Here is a 21,221-nt window from a genome sequence, read left to right as displayed (position 1 = left end):
TGGTGAATAAAGTGGAGTAGACTTGCTACTTGTCAGATGACGGAAAACGTTGAACGTATCGTTTCTGCTTCAGCGGTTTAAGCAGAGAAGCGGTTTAAGCAGAGGGGTAATGAAATACAATAGACCTCTGCGTTTGCCTTTGTCTGAAGAACTACTGAGCGGGAGGAGACAACCAGGAGAGGAAAAACTGTTCTTATCTATCGATTCAGTATTTTTATCATACAGACATTAGGCTTTTGTTGTTGTGCTATTAGCTAGCTGCTAGCTAACAACTTTGCTAGCAAAGCAAGATAACTAAAAAGTTTATTCCCGGTATCGTTAATGATCATTCTTCAGTATTTCTTATGCAATAGGGGCACATCGCTCGTCCAAAACCGATCATCTCCATAATGGATACATGTCTTCTAATTTCCTTTGCCGCATAATGTACATTGCATTTATTCTGGCGTTAGATAAATGTATTTTGAAGGAGAATAGCACTTAAATAAAAGTCCAACAAGGACATTTAGAATTAAAAATAACTCACCGTGAATTACCAAGATAGATATAATGTATGTAATTAATGAAGGGAAAAAAACTCAATCCAGACTTTAAGTAAGTTTAGGGTATGGTTCGCAGAGTATGAAGTGAATTTTTTTTTTCCCATTTAATGAAAAAAAAAAAACTATCCTCATTTAAGTAAACTAAAATTGTAATCAAAACTTTAGGAATTGTAATGATTCCTTTTTTAAAAAATAAAAAAAAAATTCTTTAAAAAACTTTTTTTTAATTAAATAACTAATTTTTGTCTTGTGAACTTAAAAAGTTATTTTCCAAACATAAACTTTTATTTGCACACATCATAAATCTTTTGTTGTGATTTTAGGCCCTGCCCACGACGTCATGTGACAATCACAAGCAAAACTTTGAGTTAAACAGAAATTTAGAATAGCAAGAAAATATTTCTGACATGCGCAAATAAGTTTGTTTTGCAAATAATTTTTTCACTTTGAGACAAAAATGTGTGATTTAAATTTTTAAAAAAGTTTTTAAGCAAAACTCAGTAGGCTTTTCTCCTAGTGACATATAGTGACATGGATTAACAATTAAATTTATGCTTTTGTTTTTTTCTTTTTTCTGCAGTTCCACATTAAAGTTTGATGCAGCTCTACTTTCCTGAATGGACCATCTTCATCTCCACTGCAAGTGTAGCAAACAAACAGCTTTTTTTTATAGATTACAGGTTGCATTGTGCCCTTGTTTATATTTTTAATTGTGTAATTCTGTAAAGACAAAATATGTCTGGTGGTCTAGCGCTGATTTACATATCTTGCAGGTTCGAATATTGTAATACTTTCCTATAACAAAATAGACCTGCAGAAAGAAATTACTAATAAAATATCTTACATATGCATAGTTGTATGCTCTATATAGAGATTTTCCTTAACTTTGATTGTATATCTCACAATTTTGTAATTTATCATTGTTTATTAAACTCTGAAAACTGTGTGGCTTTGTTAATATTCTGTCCTTGAATGTGGTTAGATGGGCCCTTTTTTTATTTGGAGCACCTGCCCCTTTAATGGTCTCTGCACGGCCCTGTGAGCATGTATATAAACAATTTCTACTTGAAAAAATCTTAACAGTTGATAACTAAAACTTCAACAGATGTTGTTTAAAAGTTTATAAAACACCTGAGTTACACCTGTTATTCAGTTCACAAACAAATTTACAAATTTGAATGTTAAAGGAGCACGCTAAATACAGTACAGATCTGCATCCTTGATTTAATGAGATGTAAAAAAAAATAAAAAATTAACAGTTGAATTATGCAGTTGCTGTTACATAATCAACTGCTTGAATTATGTAATGATTTTGAGATCCAGGTTGGTAAGAGACTCCTGTGTCTCTCCAGGTCGGACATCCAACATTAAGGCACATTCAGATTAATCTTTTCCAACTTGTATCTCAACTTTCCTGCTCGTCAGTACAAACAAATCTTGACCAAAGCACCATGAGCACAACATGAAATTATGTTATTTTAGCAATAAGCTAAAATAACATAATTTATTATGTACTCTGTATGCTCTATATCCACAAGTACCCTCAGTACTTGGCAGAGTGAACTTTTGTCACTACCTACCTTAAGAGTTCAAACATCAAATATAGCTTAATATACATTGGAGGAACCAGTCCTGGCACAACAGTGGAAGCTAACATCTACAGTCTTATGTATCTGCTAATAAGCAGCAGGGAAAATGATTGGCCCTCCTAGATGAGCTGCTTTGCAAACACCAGCAATGCGAGTGGCATTGCTACTACATATTTCTATGTCTAAAGCTGGATCTTCTTCCAAACATTTTACATGTGCTCTATGGAAAAATTGGTGAATTTCTGTGATTAATTTGGGGTTACGTCCTACATACAATCCTTGGATAGGTTAATCTGAGAATATTGACCACGAATAGGCTGTTGGTCCACTGTAAATAATATGGGACATTAGTGCCCTGATACCATAAGACCAAAAATATACACTTTTTTGGATATTTTGCATTTTGTAACATGATTATTATTTAGCTGCTGTGGTGAAAGTCTGTTAGTATCAGTGCTTTTCTGTTTTAAGGCAACAGCAGTTCTTTTAAAATCTGGGAGTGACTCAGAAGCAGTGTAAATCAGATGAAGGAGCACTTTTTATACATGTCACCTCCATATGAGTTCATGTAAAATATTCAAATATAAAATATTAGAAGAAACATTACAAAATTCAGCTCATCAATTACAGTTTAGACACATAAGAAGAAGCAGTGCGACGCTGGCCCTCTGCTGTGGTTATGAGTCTTCCTGGCAGATGAAGCATTGCGCCCTTCCTCAACCTGTCGAATGCATTTTCCTCTCAGCCTGACATGTGACATACACACTGACCCTGCAGGCCAAGTGCAATCCCTCTCTTTACAAATCATGCTGAATGAAGAGATTTTCTAAATCCTTCTAGGTCAAAGTTGGTAAATTATCTATCGTAGGCCGGGGTGACAGTGACATTTCTCTATGCTGTCCTTTTCGGTCCCGTCCTTGTCTGCTCTCCACATGCTTCACTTCTCCTAAATAAGAGGTACAAGAGAAAATGTCAGTGGGTCACCAGAAAATAGCCTGATAATTGACCCTGTCAAGCCATGCAGACTGCCAGAGCCACGCTAAGCCCTCTCATCTCAGTTGGGTCAACACCTATAGCAACGGCAAACACAAAGATAGACAACAATTGGATGGTTACGCTCCAAGCAGATGGCTTTATTGATTCTTCCTGGTGCGTATTTAGCATCCTGCCACTATCTGTCTACTTTATACATTCATGCTACAAATTTCACAACCAGATCCCAGTCCGGGTGGGAAAACATCACAGAAATAGCAGCATCAGCTTTGGAATGGAGGAGAGTTCTTTCAAGGCTTTGTTTATACAGTGCATTTTCAGAAAATAAGCTAGGCCCACTAGCTATGCTTTCCTACAATGCTTATTTAGCAGATATAAATGGTAAATGGACTGAACTTATATAGCGCTTTATCCGATCATTTTTGACCACTCAAAGCGCTTTACTCTAGAGTCACATTCACCCATTCGCCCTCACACATTTATACACTGATACGCAGCTCGGTAGGCAATTTAGAGTTAAGTGCCTTGCCCAGGCGCACATGTCAGGAGGAAGCTGGAATCGAACCTACAACCTTCCGATCGCAAGACAACTACTCTACCCGCAGAGCCACAGTCGCCAACAAGGCATATGAAAACAATGCCTTGTTGCCTTGGTTATGCATCAAAGCAACTGCCCATTTATAACCAATAAATGCAGATTTGGGGTAAAATGTTGCACAATATTTGTGGTTCCATTTACCTATAGATCATAATGCAAAAAAAAAAGAAAGTGATTGTTAAAAGTAAAAGTAAATATTTTGTGTTGTACTTCACAGTTGCTGAGTCTGTGAATAAAACCTTGCCGCTCATTGAAAAAATAATTATGTCCTGTTCATGGGCCAAAAAAGGCCCCCGTGCCTCACTTTGGACACCACCATTTTAAAGCATAACAGATGACTTGAAAATTAATTGATTGCGTTGATTTTACTTTCCATCAAGTAAGCGAGGCTGGGTTTCACTACTTTTATCTCCAACAGTCTCTGCTGTATTAAGTATTCTGTCCTTGTTTCACAGCATTTCATGTATGATTCATGTCCCAGAGCCACACATTATACGACAGTGTTTGTGTATCACTGTTGCATGATACATAAACATAAAACAGCAGCTCAGTCAGGTTTGACTTCACAAAGCATCCTCACTGCCGCTTGGCAGACGAGTAATGCAGCGCTTCACCCTGACATCTAGCACATTTTCTTTTAATAGCGCTCTCACTTCTATAGTAAGAGGGGTAAAAAGTATATGCTGCAGAATCCTTCCTAGTACGTGATGCACTGCAGGTTGGTGAAGAGAAGCACAAACATCTCAGGCAAATCACCCCTTCTGTAGTCTAAATGTTATCTGACTGAAACTTTTAAAACGAATGACTCAGATTTAATACTTACAAGCAGTTTGAAATTTTTTTTGCCACAGCAAGTTATGATTTTATGCAGAAAGTTCAATCAGTTCACATATGCTAATATTCAATAGCTCAGTTTTCAGCTTCATGGCAAGGGCTGGAGACACTTTTTTAAACATGATTTATTGGTTTTCTGTTTTTATAAATTTGCAAAACACTCAAGAACTTTTTCACATTGTCAATCAGTGGACTGTGTTGTGTGGTACTAGTAGCTCCGCCCTTGTGGCAGTAACTCTGCCCTCACTGTACCATCCCTTCCAATGACCCTTCTAGATCTAAGTAAACAAGCAGACTGCATCGAGTTTTGATTTTACAGCTATTTACCAAGCAAGCATGTAGCGTCAGTGGAGAGGAAAAATGTGTCTTTAACAAGAAGAAACCACAAGCAGAATCAAAACCTTAGTCAACGTGACACTAGACTGAATGGGGGTTTGAGACGACAAAGCATAGACACAAAAAGAAAAGATACATTGATTCAGGAGAACTTTCTATGAAAAGGTAAAGAGTTGATGGCAGGAGCTGGTTTAGTGGAACACAGATAGGCAGATCGAGACAGCCAGCTCAGTATCATAGAATATACCATGAACTCTACTGGATGGAAAACGGTGAAAGTGGCTGAATGTGTGAGACTATAGCAGTTTGACCCTAAAACACAATGAATCAAAACGTGGCAGTAAACCCTATAAGCATGGGCGGATCTAGCGGGGTGGCAGGGGTGGCAGTTGCCACCCCAAACGAGAGCCTCGCCACCCCTGTTGCCACCCCAGCTAGCGACAATGAATTCAATAGTTATGGCAAATCGGACGTTAAGCGCATGAAACTCTTTTTTCCCCGACAACATTGAATGCAACACAATGTAACCTGACACCTACTGCTAAGTAGCGGGAAATGCAAGAGAAGGACAGAGCGCGAGGCAGCAGCATTGATAGATGTATATGTTACTGGACTGGACATTATGTGATTTATCGCAAGTCACACATGCGCCATTGCTGTCCATTGAGTCATGAATATTGGTGGTCAGGAAAATACTACAATCATGCAAAGAATCAGAACAACGGACGCAATGTTTAGTAGTTAATTCAACCATAGATAATGGTAATAAGGGCTTCAGACGTTCTATTCTGACGTTCAAATGTTTTAATTTAAAGAAAACATTGAACAAGTGAGCAGTGGGTCAGTTATACTAGCCTAACTGTTAGCCTGCTACTGACTTTGATAACCTTAACATGTGCTGCGCAGTTCGGTGTGTTTTGGCTCCGTTGGCCAAACCCTTGGCCTTGGTGTAAAGCGACACACAGAGCGAGAAAAGGCAGAATAGAAGTTGTTGGAGCTTTTTTTTTTCTTTATTTTATTATCCATTTGAATGCTGTTACTTTATTCTTAAATTTCTATTTTTTGTATTATTTACAGAGTTTTTGTGGGTATTTGTGGGTTGATAATTGTTGATTTTATTTATTTTTTTGTATTATTATTTTCTTATTTATTTTCTAAATTTAGACAGGAAGTAATGTGGGTCAGTCCACATAGATAAGTGCAGGGGCCTGGAGAAGGATCAGCAGGCATTTGGGTTTGAGGCCAATGGTTTTTAAGAGTGGTAGCAGAGTGGTTCTTCACCTGTTTATCAGCTTTATTGTACCTTTATTGTGGCGCACTGCAGCCGCTGCAATTCCTAAAATAAGCGACAAAAACTGAGCTAATCCCCTGTGTTCTAAAAACATGGTGATATTAAAAACAATATATATATATGCTGCCACCCCTGAAAAAGGAAAAAGTCCCTGCCACCCTCTTGCCACCCCATAAATATTTTTCAAGATCCGCCCCTGCTTATAAGTACTGTCTAAGAATCAAGAAATGGAAAGTGCTGTGGAGTCACTTTAAGCAAAACCCCTCAAAGACTGGTTCAGCTGATGGCGACAAGAAGTCAAAAACCAAGAAAGATATAGAATTTAGAGTATTTTTGTTACCTCTTGTTACACGCTTTGCTTCATTCTCAGGATCTGAACCCTCGGTATGGTCTCTGTTGAAGTTTTCAGCGATTGGATTTTACCCAATCGCTACCATTTGGCTGTGACATCTGTGTGCTAGATGGATGAAGCTTACCGCTGTAAACAACCATTAACTGCGAAGAGAGAAGCCCCAACCGGAACAACATCTTCGTCATCAATAAAATATCTTAATCATTCTTCTTGCTCTGACTGTAGTTGCTCATTATTTGGAAGTGTGGCCAACATGGGCTGAACAGCTTCGTTCACTTCCTTTGCTGCCATTGCTGGACAACCACAGGCAGACTACACTTATAGAAGAGCACAGAAAATCTTTGTATTCGCTGATTGGCTTGGTTGAAACTGAGCTCAACTGGAGGAATCCCAAATGGAGCAGTGAAGGGAGATGAGAATTGACTGGAATAGCGTAAGGGAGACTAGCAGGAGTATTTCTGTTTGTAGGCTGCTCAAGCAGCTGGAGTCTAGATGTTTCTACTGATTATTTTTCAGCTATCTTAAAACGATATCGTCTCAACACTGGAAAAGTTAGACAAGTCACACGGCGTCCAAATCAGTCTGCCTTTCCTGTCCTCACCTTTCCTCATAGGAGCGGCTTCCACGAAAGCATACTGCACCTGATACTGCTGGTGAAGCAGAAGGCTGAGCTTTGAGAAATAGAGCCTGTCTAAAGTCAAGCAACACTGCTCTTTCTCTCTGTATATACAGAAACGTTTTCCCTGAGCGGCTTGCAGTTCTATGAGGGAAACAGGATCTCTGGACCTGAAAGCCCAACTGTGTTTCCCCTCATGCTTGACCCAACTGACAGGGTTCCTTCCAGTTCTAAAGAGAAAACAAAGAGAAGTTTGTCTGCTGCTCCTGAGACGGAGGACAGAGTTAATCTCCACTCCATGACTGAATCAAGCAGCAGTAAAGCCTTCTGAGCCAGGTCTTCTAATCCGGCCTTCACCTTGTGGAGCTCAGGGAGGTTCGTGTTAATGACCCCTGACCCACTGGCCTCAATCTGTCAGTCTCCTGACAGCACACAAGGTAGGGAAGGTTCACCGTTAAAACGCCTGATCTTGATTTATAATGTTGTTATAAACTAAAATATAATTATTTATGAAAGCCTGTTTTATCTGTTTTTGCAAGAATGAGGAATTTGTCTTATTGACAAGGCAGTGAATGGAGGAAGTGGAACTATCCCTTAACTGGAATTAATTCAGTTTACTTGGACTAAAGATGAAAAAGCTCCATTAGCATGTGAGCTAATATTCCTTTAGTATAAATATTAAAAATTCTCTGTAAATATTCAAAAGTTTAGTTGATCTTTTATCAGTTTTTTCTTTCTTCTACTTGGATTTAGAATCTGAAGTCATTTCTCAATGATGAACAGCAAAATAATATGTTTGTGTGTAAAAATAACCGATTTTCATAAACATTTTGAAGGAGTTATTGATGATCCTGCAGCCACTATCAGACTGCTAATCTAAAGGAAAAATATCCTGTATTTAAATTTTAACCATCTATTTATCCATCCATCCACCAGGACGCTGAGACCAGCACGTCCTCCTCTGATTTACTTATCAAAATGTTCGTAAATGTATTAACAAAAAAATCAACAAAACGTATTCAAATTAATGACCCAACAAAAATTATAATCTCTATAATTATCGTTTCTACAAGGTGTTGCGCAATTCTGTGTGTTTCGGTTCCATTACCAAAATTACTGGCAGAGCAGGAGTTTAAAATTAACTAATCAACCACCGCTGTGTTCAGGGGAGCGCTTATAAATCATTGCAAAAATAAATATCAAGCCTGAAAACCTAATATCGTAACGGACTGAATGTTATGGTTTTAAAGCAATCTCTGTTCAGCTCGAGGAGCGCAGGCGGTTGCCATGGCAACGGGTGTCCTCACCTCATTCCAGGGGGGATTACTGGTGAAACAATTATGGTGTTACTTCCGCCGGCTAGCGGAACTAACATTATTTTATTGTAATTTGTAGGGCTTTTTGCTAATCTATATTCATGATAGAAGTTACATCTCTCTTTTCGGTTAAAATACAATATTTAGTAAAACATGTTCACGGACACACCGTCTGCTGTCAGAGAGCTCAGTACAGATTGTCATGGTGGGTTTTACGTTACGAGCCCACATGCAGGAAAACTCACAGAGAGGAAGAGTAAAAGCAATGATTTATTTACAATATGTATAAGTGATAAACAGAGCTTCTGAATGGACAACAGGGACCAGGGAACTCCGGAGCGGCTGCACACAAAAAGGGAGATGGTGAGTTGAATGACGGTGGGAAATGACAAAACTCCAGGAATATACAGTAGTCTAGTGCTTACTTGTGATGAGAGTTTAGGTTCTGAGGAGGGGAGTGGATTCCAAGTAGTGAGGTATGAGGAGAAGGTGTAGGAAAGCCGACGACGGTCGTGGCCCTGGAGGGCGGACAGGTAGGTCAGAGTGGAGGCACCGAGGAAAACAGTGGAGTGGGGCTTCCAGCTAGAGAGGAGCTGGGGTAATCCAAGAGTTGTAGGCTTGGGGAAACTTCCCCAAAGACACTAGTGGGTGTCCTGAAAAAATAGATGACAAGAGACGGGTCAGAAAAAGAGAGCAACACATAGGAACCTTGAAACAGATCTGAATAGCAATTCAGGGGGCTGGTGTACCACAAAAGGCAAACACTCTGGCAGAGAAGTGCTGGAAGCCCACTGCTCATATACTCCTGGGTGATGATGATTATCTCAATCAGGTGCGTCCTGTTGAGCCCGTCAGTATGCCCTTCAGACAGAAACTGAACCCGCTGGCACCCTCTCCTGGATAGTTGGAGATGCTGAAAGGAAAGCAAACTAACCCCACAACCTGGTACCCAACAGTACCCCCCCCCCTCAACTACCGCCACACGGCGGTCCAGAAGAACCAGAGGGTCGGGAGGAACGAAAATCAGTGATAAGGGAGGGATCTAAGAGGAAAGAACCTGGCACCCGTAGCCGGTCCTCAGGGCCATAGCACTCCCAATCTACTAGAAATTGCCAACCCCGCCCACGGCGGCGAGAATCCACAATCCGGTGGACAGTATATGCAGGGTGGCCGTCAATCTCGCGGGGGGGGGAGGGGAGGCTCCTCTGGCGGGCACAACCGGCTGAAGTGAACTGGCTTGACTTGGGAAACGTGGAAGGTAGGATGAACACGGAGGGAAGTCGACAGGCGGACGGCAGACGGACCAATGGCCTTCTCAATAACATATGATCCAATGAAACGGGGGGGCCAGCTTCCTGGAGACAGACTTTAAAGGAATGTCCTTAGTGGAGAGCCAAACCTTCTGACCCGGTACGTAGGTAGGTGCAGCCCTCCTCTTGCAATCGGCCCAGCGACGATTTTGCTCTGCTGTGCGACTAAGGGCGGCGACCGTCTTGTCCCAGATGGCCTTGCATCGACGGATATGGTGTCGGGCCGACATGACTGCAATGTCCGCCTCATCAGCCGGAAACAGAGGAGGCTGGTAACCTAGAGAGATCTCAAAAAGGGTCAAACCAGTAGCAGCGGAGGTGTGGGAATACTCTACCCAGGGTAGGTAACAGCTCCAGTCGGCGGGGTTGGACGCGGTGACGCACTTGAGAGTGGCCTCCATCTCTTGGTTCATGTGCTCGACCTGGCCGTTGGACTGTGGGTGATAACCAGATGTAAGCGAAGCCTTGGCCCCCAACGCAGCACAGAAATGTCGCCACACTTGCGCCGAGAATTGTGGACCTCGGTCTGACAGGATGTCAAGGGGAATACCATGCAAACGGAAAACATGCTTGACCAAGAGCTGAGCAATTTGGAAAGCCGATGGCAATTTTTTCAGAGGGACCAAATGACAGGCCTTAGAAAACCGATCAATAATGGTAAGGATGGTGGTCATCCCCTTAGAGGAAGGAAGGCCAGTGACAAAGTCCACTGCTATGTGGGACCAGGGCCGTTTAGGTGTGGGCAACGATTGCAGTAGACCAGCTGGAGACTGATGGGTGGGTTTACAATGGGCACAAACGGAACATGCTAAAACAAACTCCTTCACATCCTTGTGGAGAGACGGCCACCAAAAACAATGAGAAGCTAAGGCTATAGTTCTACTAATTCTACTAATGCTGGGGTAGGCTGAAAATTTAGAGGAGTGTAGCCAAGCGATTACACGTGCTGGTAATCGCTTGGTACCCAATCACAACCTGGTACCCAACACAGATTATTGTAATTGTGAGTTTAATCATGGGGAATGACAGGAACAAGATTGTTAAGTTTTGTAACGGAATGACCGTGAATTAGCAGCGCTGCTAACAGCTCGTTTCTCTGAAGAACTGACAGTAACAAAGACAAAAGCAGAGAAGAGCTGAGATCTGTAATAGATCTGAGTTGTCGACAGTATGAACCACAGAACTACACAATATTAGCTTGGTGGGATGTGAATTTTATTTTTTGTTTGAATTTAAAAAATAATAACGTTTATGATCTGAGTATTTGTCATTATGATTGGGCCTTGAAATTGTATTTATAAGACAAAATAAAATACCTGGATTTATTTAATCCATCAGAACCAAAACCTTGAGGTTCTCCGTTGCTGAGTGTCGCTGCAAATCAGCAGAGAAATGACCTCAGCTGCTGTGCTCCAGATCTTGCGCAACAGCTGAATCTCCCCACTGGACTAGAACTGAACCGAATCACACATTAACCTATTGTTGAGAGCAACTTGCCACTGGAAAGTGTCGTAAGATGCCCTTGTGGAGGTCGGGTAACTGTTGTGCTGTTTGTGGCTGTACTCTAATAATCAGACCACATTTAGTTTGTGGCTGCAGCAAGTTCAAGATAACCCACATCTGCATCCGAAGCATCTGAGTCAGTGAAGTAGCTGCATGCTAGTGTGGGTAGCTACATATGCTAGTGTGACTTGAAGAAATGCGGCCCTTTCTTCAAGTTGTCATACCTCCCCGCAATAGCTGTAGGTTGCGATAAACCGATATTGTCATATTTTAGCTTTGATTGCTGGTGTTCCCACATATTTTATAGCCTAAAAGCTCTGACGGAAGTCTGGTAGCGTTAGGGTAACATGTAAACAAATGACAGTTCCGGTTTGCGGTGGAAGTCGCGCTCATAATTCACGCAAAGCATCGTGGGGCGTAGGAATAAGGTGGAAATGACAAAGAGAGAGAGTAAAAAAGTGCGAATGGTTTTGAGTTGATCACCTGTTCAGGTTATTTTACCTTTGTGTACCTTTGCTGTGCTGTGGTGCTTTACACCCGCAGTAGTTTCTGAACGTTCAATAAACGACAAACTTGAACGGTAACACTTTATTTGAAGGAGTGTGAATAAGACTGTCATGACACTTTCATAAACATGACATAACACCTGTCATGAACATGAATAAGCCTTCATGAATATTTATGACTGTTGTCATAAAGCATCATTCGGTAAATCATGACACTTTTAATACAAAGCTGACATTATTCAAAATGTCTTTGTTATGACAACTTGACATTGTTAATCATTACTGATTAAACTTTACCTTTAATAACATAAAGATAACTAATTTTTAAAGTGCAATCAGTAATACTTTTATAACAAATTTATATCAGATTATTCTCTATCTGGACACAGGATCAATATAACCCGTTTAAAAGCTAAACTGAATGGATATATGCCAGACATGGAAAACTGAGATGAACTCCATACCATGATGTTCAGAATTTAGGTCTCATGGCATCTCAAGGTGTCAACATTGCAGCCAGTGGGTTGAGGGAAATACAGCTCCATTTTGTAGCAATTCAAGAGCAATTCAATTTTAATCAGCACAGTAACTCCAAAGCACACAAAGAAGCAGTTATATATATACTTTTGTCATAGTACTCCCAAGAATTTAAAACTACTTTCACCCCTGGGTAAAGCTTTGACAATTAATCCATTAACGACAGTTCCTATCTGTCTAATCAAAGAAACAAGCATGGTTTCTTTCAGTTATGGTTTCCTTCTCTCTGGTCTTAAAGTTACAATTGATTATTTTGCACGGCTCTATAAAAATAGACCCCATCTCCTTATTCTGTTCTATTGAAAGATCATGACATATTTGCTAAGCTTTAATGTATTCCAACATAAAGTCTGTTTGCTGGTCAATCTGCTAAACAGACACCTCTGAGTCGTCTTAGCGTAGCAGCAGAAGGCTCCATTCAGCTATCAGACAGATTAACCTGTCACCAACTAAAACCCTCACCAAATCTGCTGTCAAATCCTACTTCTACTTTAACAGTGAATTACATTTAAAAAAAAAGAAATTAAAATCAGTCTTTAATACTGTTATACAAGAAATAAAACAGTATAATCAAATATTTTATAGAAAAACTATGGTGAAAATGTGTGAATCATATTTGATACTATATTTCAGTATTTCTGTGGAACCTGCTTTCGGTTGTGGGAAATTTGACTACCATAAATGTCTAAAATGTCAAATACAGAATCAAATTAGAAACGTGAACTGGAGCCCAACGTTGGAGACACATCCTGCTATGAAAAACTGGATTTGTTTAGCTAACGCTATATGACTGTGTTGAACTTTGATTTCTAAAGTGTTGTGGCTGTCTGAACATATGGTTTATGTTTTATGTTGTTATTTTAATTCTGCTTTTGAGCTAAAGTCTGCCAGAACTTTAGCTCTGCAGCCTCAGAGGTAGATAAGCAGAATTCAGAAGCTACTTCTCATACCGTGTCTGTAAAATATTTTTGCATTTCTTCTGTTGTGGGATATAAAAAGATAAATTCTGAAATCTTTAAATCAGAGCTGACTCTGACAGAGCTTTTCTAACATCTAGTGAAAGATACAGCAGTAAGCACACTTTCGCTAATGCACTAATACCTGAGCTAATTTTCAATTGGCCTGTGTGGCATTTTTGCTAACTTTGAAAACATTTAGCGCACTTAGCTTCTCCTAAATAAATTTTTCAGGATGAATTCTACAACACTAATTTACTTAGTTGTTTCATCAGCTTTCAGATGAATGAATTTAATGTCTGTGCTGTAGTTTAGCTTTTCGACTTTTAGGCAGACGTTTACATTCATGCTCTTATATTGAAATCTGCTGCACTTCAGTTCCTTTCCCTCTCTTCGTGTTCTCTTTTTTTTCTTTTTAAATACATTTTATTTGGCAAATGGCAAGTACACAACAAAAAAACAAATGAAAACAGAACAGAAAAAATACAATTACACAAACAACCGGGGGGTGTTAACTAAACAAATACAAGTAAAAAGAGAATTACAGATTTTTCTGTTGAACGTAGCTTAACTATTTGTAGATTTTTTTTCATAAAGCATATATCAGTTGTCCCACAGAAAATACATCTTGAGAACTGAGAAGCTGAAATACCTCAGTGCAGTGCTAGAAGACACACAGCTGCAGCAACCAATCCAGGAGTGACATCTATTTTCCTTGATACTGATTGGCTGTATTAACCAAGCCCGCAGACGTTAGCTTCTGCGGTAGCGCTAAGAAGGTTCCCACTTTTAATGCAGTTAGCTGCCAGATCTTGGAAATAAATTCAGGAACAGAATCTAATTATACCAAAAATGAAAAATCAGAAAACCTTCTCATTTGACGAGAAGCAAAACTCGTTAAAATAAGGAACTTTCTCACTTTAACAAGATAAGTTTTATATCTCACTATTGTAATAAAGTTTCCCATTGAAATGACATATAAAAAAAATTGTAATTTAAATGACAGATTACGACGTGTTAAAGTCATAAAGAAGTTCATTATAATTCTTCTCAAACCGTTTCTTCTAGAAAACATCTGAAAATCCCAAGAGGTGTTTCTGTTTCACTGTTAAGATCTTTCTTATTTAAGAGTATATAGTTTGGGTTTAAAATATAAGTCCAAAATGTATATAACAAAAATAAAAAAAAAAAGTTTTGTTTTTGTTAAAACAGAAAAATTTTATATTTGAACAAAAATAGAAAAATAATCAATAAAGTTTGCATTTTAACGTGTTTTGTAGTTATTTAAATAAGATATTGCCCCTTCTTTATTTCTGTGCTCTGTAAGTTAATCGTGTTTGAACTATCAATGTTTTTGAGTAAATTTCAAGGATCTGAAGATGTCATATGTTAAATATTCTCACTGCATGATATAGACACAATGTTTGTGATGTATTCTGGGTAACATAGTGCACTCTATGTTGCAGTCTTTATATTAAAACCTTGGAGATGAAGCTGAGGGCTAATCCACATAGAGTGACCATGTATTAAAAATACTTTTGCATTAAAAAGTATTTTTTAATGCAAAAGTAGGAGGGGAAGGGCAAAAGTATTGTGAAATTAATGCAAAGCAGAAATTCGGAATCAAGCTGACTTGCTGAAAAATACTCCCTTGGCCTGACATTTGACCTCTGTCCGCTGCTACCAGCAGCCTTAAAGTGTTTCCAAACTGAGCTGTGAGTGCTGAACAGTAACCTGACCTCCCTTTGCCGGCGCCCTCACTGCTCCCGGTTACTGTATGCTATCGTTCTGGAAACTCCCTGGCTACAGCCAGCAGCCTACCATCATCATGTTCTCCTTCACTGATCCAATTTCACTCTCCAGTAGAGAGGCAGCAAAGTGGAAATCAAAATTGAAAATATTCTCTCAAACTAATCAGGGTAAATTCAATCCCATTAGGTTAAGTCAAGAGGCGACCACCTCCTTCTCCTCATCAGTCTAATCTGAATCTGTCCAATTAGCAAGAACAGCAGAGAAAAGCTGCCACATCGGTATTTATATCCTGCTCACAAAGCCAACTTCAAGAACCTAAAGAATCACAGACCGATTCCCTGCTGAATAAAATGGTGCAGCTCACTTCCCGTCCTTGTTGTCACACAGACATGCGTCTGTCTCAACCAGCGCAGCAAAAACACGCCCAGCCGGCTCCTCCAGCCCGGCTCCAGCCTTACCTCTCACCGCCAAGCCGCGGTGCCTCTGCAGTGCCTCCCTGCAGCCTGCAGCTCACACCTCCTCAGCGCCTTGTCCTCCGTTATCCTCTACTTCCAGTCCAGGTTGACAGGATGCTGCGTGCGTGCTGCTGCTGCTGTCTAGCTATGTGTTTGTGGGAGAGGAGGGAGAGGCAACCAGGGAGGGGTGGGCTGTCTTGCAGATATCTGCCTTGTTGCGGTTAAATTTAAACCACCCTCCCCTTTGACACCTTCAGACACGGCTGCCCTTCCCCTCCTAAGCACTTGCCATATGGCCACCAAATAAAGGTACAAGCGTCATTTTATCAACAAAAAGACGTTGTCCAGTCAAAGCCTGCTGACATCTGAGTCGTAACAAAATTACAGCCGTTGTTGAGCCACAGATTGCATTTTTATGATGTTCCTCCAGAGAAAGCAAACAGGTTCTGACCTGTGGATTGGACTTTCTGTGACCTTCAAACGACTATTTAGTTTGACCAGTTCATTCAGGTATGTGTTTGTGTCACTGCACCCTCTTCTATGCCTGAACATGGAAGGAAACCCCGAAGTTGTCTGTCACATCAAGGCTTACATATGATTTTCCAGAACAAAGGGATTTTTTTTCCAGAGGTATTGAAAGAAATTCATTGAGAAATGAAAGAAGAGCAGTGACTCAGCGATTGTGTGGAGTAAAAACTATCAGAAGCTCCCATTTTTGGAGTTTTGAATTAAATATCATGATTGATTCAAGGATGAAAGTGTTTTAAAAAAACAGCAATGGTGATACAGAAACGAAGAACTGGAACAGCATATTAAATATTAAAGTTCTTTCAGTATTCACATATTTATGTCTGATCTCTTTTATTTATCTTTGAAAAAAAGGACAAATATTAACCTTGTTTTACTCAATGCAGATGACAAAACTGTGTTTGCTAGGAGGAAGAAGTTAGTACACCCTGATTCCTGATAGCTACACTGCTATCACCTTCTTTCTCTTCTGGCTTCCTGTAATTTAAAGGATCCAAAAAGTTAACTTTTTCTTCTTACATCACTAAATATTCTAGCTCCTTCTGAGTTCCAACTCAAATATATATTAGATCTGCACACACACTGGGACATTTTAAACCTCCAGCTCATTGTGACCAAAACATTTTTGCTTAAACAGTCATAGCTTTTTTTATTGTCATAATGTGTTGTGTATTATTTATGCATAATTTCAATGCATTTTCTTTATTTTACTTGTATTTTAGCTTGTGAAACACAAATTGTTGGAAATATGCTGTATAAATGAACTTGACTTTGACCTTCAACCGTTTAAATAGGGCAAATGTCCTTCAACTAACCAAGGAGAAACTAAACCAGGTGTACTTTCTACTGGATGTGAAAACAAAAATGGAACACAGTCACTGGCGGCAATAACTTTTCAAATGGAACTGTCTGCCCGGGAAAGTCACTCATTTAGATGAGTGGCCTCTCTAATAAACTGCTACTTTTCTAAATTCCTGATGCAGCTAGCTGTGCTTTAGTGCACATGCTATCTTGTACACAAGGAGGAACAGCATAGTTTGTCAAAAGCACAGTTTGACCAATGTGTTGATGAGTCATTTAAAAATAGAAATGTGGAAAAAAAGAGAGAAAGAAATATTCTGGTAAATTTCCTGCTGGTGCACATCAAAGCTGTCCTCCCTGTTGTCAATATTGACAACTTGCGTTGATTATGATGTAAATTCTCTGTTAATGAAGGAGGATTGATTTAGACTTTTCAAAGCTCAGCAAGAAAAGCAGTAGATCTGACAGGATGGGAACTTAGTAATCACTTTCAGCTCAGCTAGCTGTTCTGTATCACGCTGATTCTAATGGAGTCTAGTAAATCTTTTATGAACTAAACATTGTTATGGCTTACATAATTTATACAGTCATGTAAAAAAGATGGACACCTGATGAAAACCTACTCCATACTCCATAAATATTCATACTTTGAAAGTATGGATATTTGATGTTATTTAACCCCTTAATTTGCACTGGAATGCCCACGTGTTATTTTTCCATTGTATTTTTCGGGGGTGAAATTTAAGGGGTTTAAATTCTGCCATTGTCCATTATGATGTTTTAATTGGGCAGCCTAGAGCCCCCCCTTTTAATTGACACCGCATTCGACCAATAATGTTAAGAAATGGCTTTTTCCGAGCCAATAATATCCAGAAAGCGACTTGAGCTCATTTTGTCATGCCTGTATATTTTCTGGAATATTTCTGACTGGTCTTAGACACTAAATCAAAAGCCACCGATGTGTAGCTAACATGCATCCTGTCATGAGGATATAAGGCATTTTAGGGTTTGTTTTGACATGAATCCGCCAGCTGCATGTGTAACCACGCATAATCTGTGCACCTTTGCTGAGTCAAAGTCGGGCTCTGTGCACCCTCATGCTTAACGGTGTTCACAGGACTTTTCTCACCAATTTCTCACACGTTGTCAGAACGTGTCAAAACCGGATGTATTTCTTCAGCAGAACTTCACAACTCACAGGAGTGGATGATTATGGTTGTAAGTGCTGACAAATTTTGAATTTTAGAATACCGGAAACTTATAGTTGTCCGCTGCTACAGTCAGAGCATTGGGGGGGTAAAACGTACCGAAGAGCGAGAATAGGGGACCGAGGAAATGGTGGTGCGGGAGGAAGTGGGGGTGGGGTTTCGAAGAAGAAGGAGATAAGGTGGGGGTGGACTAGGTGGCATTGTTATAAGGGGAGGAGGGCAAAGAAGGAGGGAGGCCTGGGGGGGGTGAAGGAGAGAAGCTGAGGGTGAGGGGGGCTAGCATATCATTAGAGTGCAGGGGCGGGGGCTTTAGCATATCATTAGAAGGGTGGGGGGGCGAAGAAGGAGGGAACGGGGGGGCAGGTCAAAGGAGAGATGGTGGGTGGGGGAGGGTTAGCATACCATTGAGTGCTGAGGGCACTCTATGGTATGCTACCCGGGACGGATGGACAGCGTATTGCAAGAAGGGGGAGAAGGTCTCACTGTATGCTAAGGGTTAAGGGGTCAAAAAAATATTAAGAAATTAAATTTTTAAATAAAAGTGAAGAAAAGACCATTTAAATTTCTTTGTAAAATCACATTTAAAAATTGCAATTTCTAATTTCCTAAGCAACAAATGAGGACACGCCCACATTTATTCCTATCTGAATTGACTGGAAATGCAACATTATGTTGAAACAGAAAGTAACCATGGAAACATCATCCGACTTTGACTCACAGTAACTCATCACACTTCACAATGTGAAAATTGCTTCAATATTAGTTTAAAAATAAACTCAAAAAAGAAGGAAAAATTACATAATGACATTTGATGTTTCGTTTTTATCCCACCGGTGAGTTTTGGATCGCCTCCTGTTTCAAACTCTAGAATCTATTTTAACGGCGTGTGCTGTGAGATTATGAATACTGCTGCGGCCAGAAATCAACATGTCATCATCATTTAAATCTGTTGCCAAATTTACAGGTCATGACACTTGTAAACTAAACTTGAGGCAGTGGAGGGTGTTTCATAAAACCTCAATATTTTTCTTACCACTTTACCTCATCTTAAAAATGAAAGCTTTAAAATCGAATTCAAAGTATGTTGTAAACTCATACGTTTTTATATATATATCATTGTTTAATTGTTTTATGTTTAGAGCAGCACCTCACTGGGCATTTAATAGACCCTTTTCACATGACGTCACACAACTTCCGTTATGGCTCGAAGCTGTGTATCTTTATTTCCGGTGTGTGTAGTTAACGCTGTTTCTGGACTCTAACGCTGCTGCCACAAATACGATTTAAAGATATATCACTATTTGCAAACAATTTTTCTTCATCAACATAATCTAAACTGGACAAATTCCTCGCTGAATGATACCAGTTTGACTACGAAGGTATGTGTTTTGTTTTTTTCTAGCTGTTAGTTGACATGCTAGGCAAGCAATAGTAATTTGTTAGCTGGCTAACATTACGTAGCCTTTCTGTTTGGGAAATAGAATGTATTTAGACTCTAATCTTAATCACATTTTTATAGTATAGACTGGGGTTGCCACTCGTCATGTAAAATGCGTGATCGTATTAAACCCTCCTCATTTACGCTAGTTTCACCACCCGCTAAGTAGCAACATTACCTGTAGCCACAAGTCCAAAATTGACCGTTATGCCAAACACTCGCTACTCCATCACGTCCTGAGAAGTTAAACTCTTAATACGATCAAGACATGAGGAGGAAGACGCTGTTTTAGATAGAGATATAGATATTAACGTTTCATTGGAGAAATGTGATGAGCTATCTATCTATATTAGCTCATTAACTTCACATTTCTCCAATGAATATTTATCAAATGTTATGATTAGAAGGTTAAGTTTCTTATACTTCCTGCGGTTGTAGACTTGGCAGTAGAAAATTGATAACGTAGGAATAACAACTTTATATCCCTTTTAACAGGTTACACTTGATTCTGCTGTGGTGCCTGTGGAAACAAAGTGCATGAAGTTTGTGCTCAGGTGGGAAAACCCTGTGGATCACATGGTGGGACTTCTGCTTCAAACTGCTCACTACAGTATAGCATCGTCTCTGTCATCCACCAGTTCACTGCAGACTGGCACCCGCCAAGGACCCTACATAGATGTCTTCTTAAGTTGTGAACCCTGAGTACATACAGTTGAAATAAAATTGATATGCCTTTTCTAAATACATTTTCTCTATCAATGACTTAAATTATTAACTGTGGTAATTATATACATGTATAGTGTTTAATGTAATTATTAAATAGATGTTTTAAAGAAACAGCCACAAACCTCATGTCTTTGGTCCACAATGGCAGCTTTATTTTAGCATTTCCTCTCCTCCACATACTTTGTTGCCAGATGTGTAAAATTTACAAAAATAAGCAATTTAAATGTAAAAGTTGCACATATGTAGATTACTCAAGAGAAGTTAGCAATAGTTTTTTTTACAGTACTCTACACAACATCAATTCATTTATTAATAGATACATATAGATATTAATTACAGAATAGATACACAAAGATTTTATTTCTAACACAGCTGCTTGCAGTAGTGAGTGTTCTTCCAAGAAGTGTCACTTGCAGGAGCAGGGAGGCTCTGTACTGGTTTCTCCTTTTAAATCAAGAGGTCCATGATACTTTGACTAGGCAGCAGGTGTCCCACAGCTGATTGACTGAACCTGCCATGGACAGAGGAACAAGACCATCTCAGATATGGTAGGTTGTTGGTCGGCTACTGTTGAGAAAGATGGACAACAAAACAAATGGAGAAATTATGAATCACATCAGAATATGGAAATTTGGCAGATGGCGCTTAAATCAATATTTAAAATGCTTTTCTAAACAACAGTGTTGGAAGATATAAGTGATTTTAGTGAAACTTTTAACAACACGGCACTGACAGGCAGTGGTTTATACATTTCCTAACTGGCTAAAGCTGCTGCTAGCTGGTTTACTCTCCGATCGGAGGCTGGTTCCCTTAAATACAGTTGGAGAATAGTAAATTGACAATGACTAATAACGGCTAACACTTAAATGCTGTTTTATTAAAGTTGATACAGAAAGTGAACATCTAAACGTTACAGCACTGACAATCAGCGGCGTATATATTTTCCCAAATGTGGCTAAAGCTGCTGCTAGCTGGTTTACTCTCCGATCGGAGGCTGTTTATTATATACACAGTCAGAGAATGGTGGATTGACA

At 39.6% G+C, this 21,221-nt stretch overlaps 1 protein-coding gene across 5 annotated transcripts in view; it reads right to left on the bottom strand.

The window, feature by feature from the left end:
- The window catches only part of filip1l (filamin A interacting protein 1-like), a 163,956-nt gene extending 148,208 nt beyond the window's left edge, over positions 1–15,748 (bottom strand). The window contains exons 1-3 of one of the 5 annotated variants that reach the window (XM_081614634.1): positions 15,490–15,744; positions 8,893–9,120; positions 8,746–8,809 (exon numbers count right to left, since the gene is read on the bottom strand). The gene's annotated coding sequence lies outside the window, so the exon portion shown is untranslated. Of the gene's footprint in view, positions 1–8,745; positions 8,810–8,892; positions 9,121–9,216; positions 10,993–15,489 lie in introns of those variants that run through there. The other 4 variants (XM_081614639.1, XM_017302573.2, XM_008430843.3 and 1 more) reach the window with 4 other exon arrangements.
- Positions 15,749–21,221: the final 5,473 nt, after the last annotated feature.

Source organism: Poecilia reticulata, chromosome 2, assembly GCF_904066995.2.
Source record: "Poecilia reticulata chromosome 2, P_reticulata-male-v2, whole genome shotgun sequence".
NCBI classification, from domain to species: domain Eukaryota; kingdom Metazoa; phylum Chordata; class Actinopteri; order Cyprinodontiformes; family Poeciliidae; genus Poecilia; species Poecilia reticulata.
The sequence above is the reverse complement of the archived record's forward strand: the minus strand, read 5'-3'. Positions and strand labels throughout refer to the sequence as shown.